Source organism: Nipponia nippon, unplaced genomic scaffold (assembly GCF_047370975.1).
Source record: "Nipponia nippon isolate SJK-2023a ecotype South Korea unplaced genomic scaffold, ASM4737097v1 scaffold_4, whole genome shotgun sequence".
NCBI lineage: Eukaryota > Metazoa > Chordata > Aves > Pelecaniformes > Threskiornithidae > Nipponia > Nipponia nippon.
The window spans coordinates 9,148,237-9,158,171 of NW_028262358.1; positions in this window are offsets into that span (position 1 = coordinate 9,148,237).

Sequence of the window (9,935 nt, forward strand, 5' to 3'; positions counted from 1 at the left end):
TATATGAATATTTAAATCGCACATATTGGAACCTTAACAGAGAGTGGCCTCACTGACGGCAAGTGCAGAGGCGAAGAAAGAAGCTGGGTGCTCAGGTGACTCTGAAGTTTGGGTTCTGCATTATCAAATTTGAATCAAAAGGAAAAAAAAAAAGTTCATTAGAAGTTTTCTGCATCTTTCCTATTCTACTACAGATTACTTGGAAGTACAACGTGGAAAGATCAAATAATCTTTCAGAAAATCGAAGTAGGCTTTGCACACGCATTGTGCAGCTCCACACACAGCCTCTGAACTACATAAATAGCAAAATGGGTAGATTTTTTAGAAATGTTTGGAATCTTTATATAGCAGTGGACGTGAAACCACTGCTTTCCGTGCTGCACAAACACATTGGCATTTGCAGCTCTTTGGCTGGACAAGCCTGCCCAGCCAAACAATGTAGCTGAGCTTTTTACAAAGTTAGTCTTCCAGAAGAGATCAGAAAGTAGATTCTGCTGGATTGTGGGCGGTGTATTTCCATGGCAAGAGTTTTTTAGGTTTTAGATAGCCTTTCAGTACAATAATAGCCTATGTGAGTACTATCCCATCCCTCTCTCTGGGGTTGGAAGCAGCCCTGACTCCATGCTGACCATGCACCTTAAATCCTTAGGTAATAAAATGGAAATTTCTGTAAAGGCCTCTTCGTGACCCACCATGTCAATGCCAATTTTTTATTATTAAAATTCATCCCATGCTTTCTATTAGGAATACCTGGGTTTGCTATAGCATGTCCTTCTACGTGCTAGAGCATTTCCCTAAGGTGGGATTCCTGATTCAGTAAGATCTCACCTTAGGCTGTTTTTTTTCCCTGCTGACTTGCTATAGACACTGCTTTACTGGGGCCAAACCAAGCTAACACAACTCAGGCTCTGTATTAGTGACGTTTCGTGACGGAGGCTCTGACTTTTAGTTAGGTGGCTTAAGGAGACACCCTGGCCTCCAGACAGCTTGTGAACACTCCAATGCAGCAAACCAGAATGAGACAGCTCAAAAGGAAAAACAGTTTGGCCTAGACTGCAACTGTTATTCTTCTTTTCAAACAGAGACCATCAAAAACACCACAGAAAAATCAATCTCCTCCTATTATGCACTGAATTATTTGGCTCATCTAATGGACCACCAAGGTGAATTTCTTACAAAGGGATCCTGCACGCTGTTTCCTATTTAGAGATGGCTCAGAGACTGAAAGGTTATCTATACAGCCATTAATGAAGTGTCTGACAAACTGCTTAGAAGCGTTTTAGATTTAAATCAGTGAGTGAGTATACAAAAACACTTCTATACAAAATATGCAATCTTTTTACCCTAATGCCTGCAGTATAAACAAGAAAGAACATAAAGAAACAATTTGTATCTTTCCCTCTTTTTCCCCAGAATACGTGTGACTTGTTCTTCTGAGAACAAAATCTGAATGCTGGCTCTTTGCAGTTTAAATGCACTACGTGATACATCACCGTCGCCCCAGAACGGCTGTTTACCTACCACTGCACAGCTCAATAAATCCCTGGTACAAGTGGGTGGTTTGTTTCTTTAACTGTTTGTAGTGCTATAACTCCTTCGCAGACTAACTTGGCTATATCCCTTATGCACAATATGAGTATATTTTGGCAGTACCATCAACCTGCTTGTACTGCTTACTGCTCAGCTAAGCCACCACAAATTCCTCATGCTAAATCAAAACAAATTAAAAAAACCAAACAAACCACCAACCCACATGAAACCTTATCTTTCTGCTAAGAACAGGCCCAGCCCTAGCTGTGGTCTGCTAGGTTGGCAGCTGAGCCTGTGCTGGCCGTGGCTGCGGGGCAGCCCTGGGGCTCCTATACCCTCCTTACCCAGGGGACTTCCAGCTCTGCTTCTTTCCTCATGGGGAAAACCCTTTTGATATCGGTGGGTCACGACAGGTTAAGAGTCGAAACAGATCCCCGCAGGCAGCCTGCTCGGGTTTTTCAATTTGATCCTCCGAGCTCAGTAATAATATGACAGCTTGTTGGTCTGTCTATTCAGCTGCTGTGAACTGATCACAGACAACAGTGGGGCTCTACCAGTACAGTCCAGCTGAGGCACTCCGTTCACTGTTGCTGTCTTTTCAAGTTATTTTGCTTTATTCAGCACCTGATGCTATAGCCCAAAGTTTCCTATTCCTGTAGTCCAGAATGAAACTTCAGAGCAGGGTGTGCTCATGAAAGGCATCACAAGCATTTCATGGCAAGGTCTCATTAGATGGAAATTGAGGTTATTCTTTTGGAGAACCGATGCTCAAAAGGCCACGTCCAAGTATGTCATGTCACATGGCTGAAAAGAGCTGCTGTGAAGGCGTTCAGCGCTGAACTTCTTTGCAAATATGACCGATGAGGAAGACGAAATGAATTTGGGCTGATTAGCTTTAAGGACAACCCAAAGTGATGTACATTCAAACATAAAAGAGTCCAGCACAATGAAAAAAGGTTTATGGGGGGGGTTTTTTGTTTGTTTGTTTGGTTTTTTTTTTCCCTTCTTGTCCACGTCCATGGTGAATAGGACAAGAAATAAGGAGTTTGAACTGTGCAATATAAGATATGAATGAGTTATGAGGAAAGGAGTCTAACTGTTCCTCTAACAAAGCACTGGAGAGAAAAGATTGCAAAATCTCAGTCACTGAAGCTCTTTAAAGATCAGGCTAAGCAAACATTGCCCAGGATTGAGGAATATTTTGTCTATCCTACCTTAGGACAGCATTTACTGATGACTGTCAGGACACTGCAGGGGGGTTCCTTACCGGCCTCTTAGTGCCCCCAGGGCCCTGGCAACGATTTCTGAGGTCTTTCCCAATCCTGTGATATCCATACTCTCCTATTTCTTAACCACTCTTGCATGCGTTCGTATTTGCTTCAGAAATTATTCTCTGGTGGGTGATTTCCAGTGCGATTCATCACAGCTAGATGCTGACTCGCACCCTGCTTTTTGGACTTTTCCCCCAGAGATATTCCTTTCCCTCCAGGCAATACCATGAAGGTCAGAGCCCAAAGTTGAGTTTTAGCTATAACGTTATGCAGCTCTTCACAAAATATGGGGTTAGATACCACCAGAGGGCTGTAGTCCTACAGCAGGAGTAGGCTGTGGGTTGGAGATTCAGTACCATGAAACAAGATGGGTTTTGTCCTTACTGCGATAGTAGATAAGCTGCAACAAGCCGCTGCTTCTGCGTAAGGGCACCAAAGTCTGCTGGGGTCGGGATCAGTCCCTAGCTGGTGGTGAACGTGCTGCTGTAAAGCTGTGTATCTGCTGCATTGCTCAGGACACACCGCTGCCGCCACCGAAACCAGCTGGAATAAATATCCCAAACTAACAGCGGCCCAGGAAAGATCCTTTGCTAAGCTCCCACTGCAAAATCAGGTCAGCAGATCTACTGGCACACACCTGGTGTTAGGCTGTGCTCTTCAGAGAGCTGGGCATGACATGAGGAATCGGATTAAAGAAAAGGACATTGTTAATTTTCTGTAACGACCATAAACAAAATAAAATAGCAGTAAATTTTTGGTCTGTTTTGTAATGGTAAGTGTGTAGTAGTAACTAAGTTTCCCAATTGCAATGTTAGGCAGACAAGCTCTACCAAGTTAAGCTGAGAGACTTTTTTTTCCCCTTCATTTTGGCCGTCAACCAGAAGAAACACCACTCTGAAAGATGCCCTTTCAGTCAAAGGATCAGAGATGAAAATGGGGTAAATTCTCGGTATTTTGTTTTTCATTTCCTACTTTCTTTTTAATCTAACCACTTTGGGTTTTTTGTTTCCCTTTCTGAATAGTGCACAAAGCAGCAAAGGACAATATATCAAAAAGAAATGAGATCTCTAGAAGGTGACAGTTAGTTTAGACCTCAGACTCCTGAGAAAAAGTGGAACTGAAGAAAGCAAGGAAAAAGTTTGAGCTAATTGCAGATAATGCTCCTTTCAGCATTCAACATGCCCTGACTAGGGGCACAGGACGGCCCCTATTCCTATACCTCATTATTTAGCAATATTGCTTATTTAGAAGAACAGAGCATTTTTGAGATATCTGACATGTCTGCAAGTTTTCATCCTGAAACTGCTGAAGACTGACATACCTAATTTGTCTTCGTAGAGATCACATCTGTTTGTTAAGATGTTGATTCAGAAAACTAATTAAACTGTGACTATTTTCTTGGTACTTCAGAACAAGAATCAACTCATTTGAACAAATCTTGTTTTTCAGAATATCTCTTAGGAACAAAATACTTCAACCCAAATTTTCCCATGTGAGCTTAAGGTTTTTCCCATTTCCTTTTTTGGGGGAAAAAACATTGTAATTGATACATAATTTTGATGGGGCCAATAATATACTTCACAGTGTAGAAGAGAGAAAATAAAGACAGTTTTCTCCCTGAAGAGTTCTTAATACAGGGAAAGAAAAGACACAGCATGCTTCATAAATCGTATGGCCTTTCCTTCCACCCAGGAAAAACAGAGTAGGAAGCTCTGTTTTCTGATAGGGTGTTTGTCTGATTTTCTAGGGGGGGGGCGGGGGGGGGAAGAGAAAACGCACTTGAACTGAATCTGGACTCCACTTGAGCCCTGTAGGCAATAATCTGAATTCCTGTAACAGACGGAACAAGGAGAACAGGAGCCAGAGGAGACATACAATCTCTACTGGAAAGAATACCCCGAATGAATGAAGTAGCAGAATTGGGGAAGGGAAACGAGGAGAGAAGAGCCTGAAAAGGGGTCAAAGGATAAACTTTAACTGGGGGCTGGTATACAACAGCCATCTGTGTTTGCCAGCCTGGGTCTTTAGGGAGCGCTGCTAATGGTGATGTAGAGCTGGATGCATCTCAGCAGTGATGGTGGTGGGAGGTCCGGCTTGGCAAACAGGACCAGCAGCCTCCAGCAGACGGGGGAGAGGGGAGGAGAATGGCTTGAATCCCCGCTCCTCTCCTGCCCCAGCAGCAGCTCAGGATGAGGATCTTGTTAAGGACAGACATTGCCTTCAGCCACCTTCACAGAAGAAGAGGAGCGGGGCCACAAGCCACACATATTCCAGCACATGCAAATCTGACAAGCTGTCTCTGGTCCTTACAGCTACCAAAGTCACCTGGTTAAACTGGCATTCAGAGCTGATGAGCCCTTCCTGCCCCCATGGACAAAAAAAAGAAGTGAGATGGAGGCCAGACACTGGTCCCTTCTCCCCCCAGCAGCACCAGTGTGCACACAGCATCCCTTCCCTGCCCCTGATGCCAGCAGCTGTTCTTGCTTTTTTCTGCCCGGGAACCCAGGGTCTGAACCTAAACAACTGGCAAATGATGATGTTTTTCCTAACAGCATCCAGGCAGCGGGGTGTTTGCTCACTTTAGGGAGCTACTGTCAGACACGTCTTCTCAGCGATGTCTCATCATGGTGCCAGAGCTGAATACAGAGTCACAGAATGAAATGAAGCATTACACATGCTCAGCACAGAGAAGACTATGAATTTTAAACACATGCCATTGATTTTTCTCCCCCCCCCCCCCTTGAATATTTAGCAGAGAGCTGCTAAAATCCTGCCTTAAGTTTCTGGAAGTTAATAAAACTAGATAAGATGCTCTAATTCTCGCCAGTAGCAAATACATAATGAAAGGTACTGAGCAGGACTGATTTCTACTGGATCACATTGTCAGTGCATTGTCACGAGAGTGAACCAGACAGCTTCTAATTCAAAAAGCAATTTTTAAAACCTGCAGTGTCTTTCTGGACAATCATTCAGCCTCTCAGAGCTGCCAAAGGCAATCTAGCAACAGACAAACTTAGAGAGGTAGAAGTAAACAACCCAGAGGTTTGTGTCTTGGGGACAGGAAACTGAGAATTCACCAATTGCAACAAAACTGACCAAACTGAGAAAAGTTAAAAAAAAAAACAACAAAACAAACAACACCCCCCCCCCCCCAAAAAAAAAAAAACAACCCACCAGGCACATAGGTAGTGTTTCCTTCTACTCTGTTCCTGATTTTGTTTCACTGAAAATGAAAGGGGAAAATTTATAGCATGCAATACATGGAGAAGGATAAATTAAGGAACTTTGAGTAAATGGGAGCTGAACACAAAAATATTTCCCTTTCTGTTTGTATTGCTTTTCAGTCCTGCTTGCCATGAATCCCATTAAACAGAAAACATAAAGCACTTTGTTAGTTCTCCTTCACTAGAAGTTCAGAAAACAAAAAGATAATGTCTGTGACTGGAGTAAAAGACCCAAATGATATTTTTTTAGAAATGAAACCTCTGCTATTGTTGAAGCAAAAATACATCTGTTCACTGCCATCAACGCTGGTTGCAATGGTACAGCAATCAGCTTGTTACTGTTGCTATGGCACAAGACTGGTTAGGGGACATGCAGGCTACAAATACAGAAAGAAATTAGTTGATGCATATTGGGGAAAACATCATATATTACCGTAAATCCAAGGTTTTCCATGTTATAAAGCCATTTACAAAGTCTCTTGTTCATCTCTCTGATTGCCTACATCAGAAGTTGGCCATGGGTGCAGCATTAATCACTGGCATTCATGGGTACTTAAGTGAGAGTCCTGTTTATTCCCAGCCTGTTTCTGACTGGTTCCTGCTGGGAGCAGCTTACCGTGAAGGGCTTGGGTGACTATTTCAGATTTTGGGGGAATAATAACGATCCTTGACTGGTCTCTGGGGATTTGAAGAGCAAGCTCCTGGAGACACCAAGTGTTTCTTAGGCTCTCCGGCTGCTCCCTCCTGCCAATGGTTTATAAGGTCTTTCTGGCAGCTGAATCACTGGGGTATAGCTTTTAGGAACCCCCAAGCATGCACACAGAGGCATGAAAAGAGAAAGACCACCCTGTGGGTTCACAGGTCCTCACAAAGAAGGCACAGCAGAAGTAGACCTGAATGTAGGATTTCACCTTTGTACCTCCCACCCTCAGCTGCTCTGTGCTGCTCTGCAAGGCTATCATCGCTCTTCTGCAACGCAGAGCAGGGGTGGCTCCTCAAATGTATCACTGCACTCGCTTCTGAGCTGTGCAGGTATTTGCAGGCAGGACGGGAAAGAGACAGCATGGCTAAGGAGGTACTTCATTACCTTTCCTGGTGATTGCTGCCTGCTCATCTCGCAAATAAATGGCCACTTTGATATTTTGTTTTGGGTCTTAGTACAGCCTGTTATGAATCATCTATTTAAACACCTCACCATTTCTCTGACTAAAATGCACTTTAAAGCCACTGTACTTCGCAAACAAAGTGCTCATCAGAAAACTTAGGAGTAGCACTTGCAATGTGAAGTGCATACCTTCATCTGTGTCTAGCTTCAGAACGGTACTAGAAATTGCCTCTTCAAGGGCATGGTCCTAATTAGCCTTCTAAGTGACCTGCTGCTTTTCATCGACTCTGCCCCATGCCAGTGCTGCTGTGGCCTGAGCCATTGGAGATTTCCTTGCTGGTACCTTCGGCTGTCATCAAGCCTCCAGTCTTGATTGCACCTAAATACCAACAGCAATAAGAAGGGTAGCTTTCGGTTGGATCAAGCTTCTGAAATGAAGTCAGAATCAGGAAAAATCCTCTCAGCAGAGAGAAACACTGCAGTTTTCTTTCCTTTTTGAGATCCCCCAGACAGATGAAAAGAAAAAGACTGCTTCTTTAAGAAAATAATGTAAAAAAAGGGCATCCTTCCTTACAAGATCAGAGATGTGAACAAAGGTAGACTATTGGAATACAAGTATTGCTCTAATTGGGTTTATCAAGGTGCCTGTCACGCTGTGAAAACACACTCAAATCACTGCTGCACTGTTGAGAAAAATAATCACTCGTTTCCCTGATTAGACTAAAACATGAGTTGCTCTATGACTACTTGCTAATCGTAAATCTTCCAGAACATAAAAAATGCCCAATATGTTAAAACACAAACTACTTGTGTCATAACAAACCATCCAGCTGGAGGCTACAAACACAAAGAGCATCATCTGCTGTGTGTCCTTATAAAGTTAATAAGGTGCACCGAAAGGCTCACACAGACCATTATCATCCAAAAAGGCTGCTACCAGCTTTTCAGCACAAAATGGATCAGATCATTATGCAAATAAATCCTAGGGTCAATTTATGGATGTTTGCAGCTGGTGAGGCACCAGTTGCCTCTTGAATTAATGCGAGAGGCATCAGCACCGATTTTGTGCGAGAACAAGACTCTGATCCTCAGTCCTCTGGGAGTGGTGGGGAAAACAAGCCAAAATGTCAGGATCCTGCAGGTTGGATTAAATATATGACACAGACTGTACTGGAGGAACAGTGAAGCAGTGCCAAGATCTCCAGCAACGGGAGGCCCTGTTTCAGGAGAGGGATACTGTCCTGTCTGCCCTCGCCGCTAGCGACCCTTGAACCAAAGCAGACAAGCTGAACTTCGAGGTGCCATCACATGAAGTAGTGCTCCTAATGCCACGGCCTTTGCTTTCCAAAGCATGAAAAATGTCCCTCAGCATTCATTGCAGGATTACTCAGCAGCCTCCTGTACTGCCTCTGCCTCAATGCCAAGTATTGTTTATGGAGCAAAGTTTCAGTCTCAGGTTAGTGCTTTGAACAGCCTGACTTCTTGAAGCACATGAAATAATTGCACCTTGAACTGTGCTAGAATCAATCAGAGTCTAGTACCTGATAAAAGGAAACCAATTATAATTTACTCCAAATTCATTGCATCAGCATTTAGAGAAGATTTCCTAAACACTCAAGGCAAATTCTCCAACTCTGGTCATGCAGAATTACTCTGGGGTCACTGCCAGATCCCCCAAACATGGTATTATTTTGTGACCCCCTAATACAAATATAGAAAGTGGTCATTACTGTGCAATCATCTGCGTGATTTAAAGGAGGTGTGTTAGGGACAGAGATATCCCTGGTCCAAACTGGAAGAAAGGACACTAAGTGCCCCATGACAAGATGCATTTCATGATTAATTCCCATTTTCTCCACGATGCCACAAATTCCCTCTGATGCTTGGCAGGTCAAGCCAAAGAATTAGGATGGATCTGCCAGGAAAATACGAATTCTCATTGCAGTGAAGAGAAAATGGGGTTGAGAGAGATAATGGGGAAAAGCAGCCTTTAAATCTTCTGGTGGCTCTCAGGCACATGGGACAGCTCTTCCCCTGTCATACTCCTCAGCCATGGCCACCACTGGTTACACCTCCCTGGGGAAGGACCTGGCCCAGCAGTGCTGACGTTTGCTTTACAGATGCTGGTGCTGTTCCTCTTGCTGACTCCTGGTCCCGGTTGTCACTGTTGTACCCCTGTTGTCCTTGGGAGCAGGCTTCATGTCACTTCCTATCTGCATTTCTCTTATCTTCCAGCGCCTGCTTCACATCTGAACAGACTGTGCCCAAGTTACACGTTCCCAGTTGTCACAAGGTGTCTGGACCAATTTATCCTTTTGTCTTCACTTATTTTTAGCGTATTCCCCTCCACTTCATCCATGTGCTCTTCTCTCTAAGACCACACAACTTCTGTTTTGACCCTATCTTTTGCTATCTGAAACTCAACCTCCTTCTAGCTCAGGGCTGGACTTGCTGGTTTTGTTTACAGCCTTCCACATATATTTTTGCTGCATTTGTTTTGATCAGCCTTGCTATTGCCACATCCACTGTAATCCACTTCATAACTTGCCAAGCCTGACCCACAAACTATAACCCCATTTTCTGAATTCTGCTCCTTTTTTTCCTCTCAGTATTACTATCGGTTTTGCATGTACAAGCCATTTTATGTAAAAAAATTACTTCTTGCTGTAAAGTAATTTATATAAAAGTATGGCTACCATCTTCAGAAAGAACACAATTTATTAGCATTGGTGGTGTTTTACTGTAAATCTCACAAATCATTAGGAATCAGGTGCTGACATACAATTTTCCTTCCAGTGTCTCATG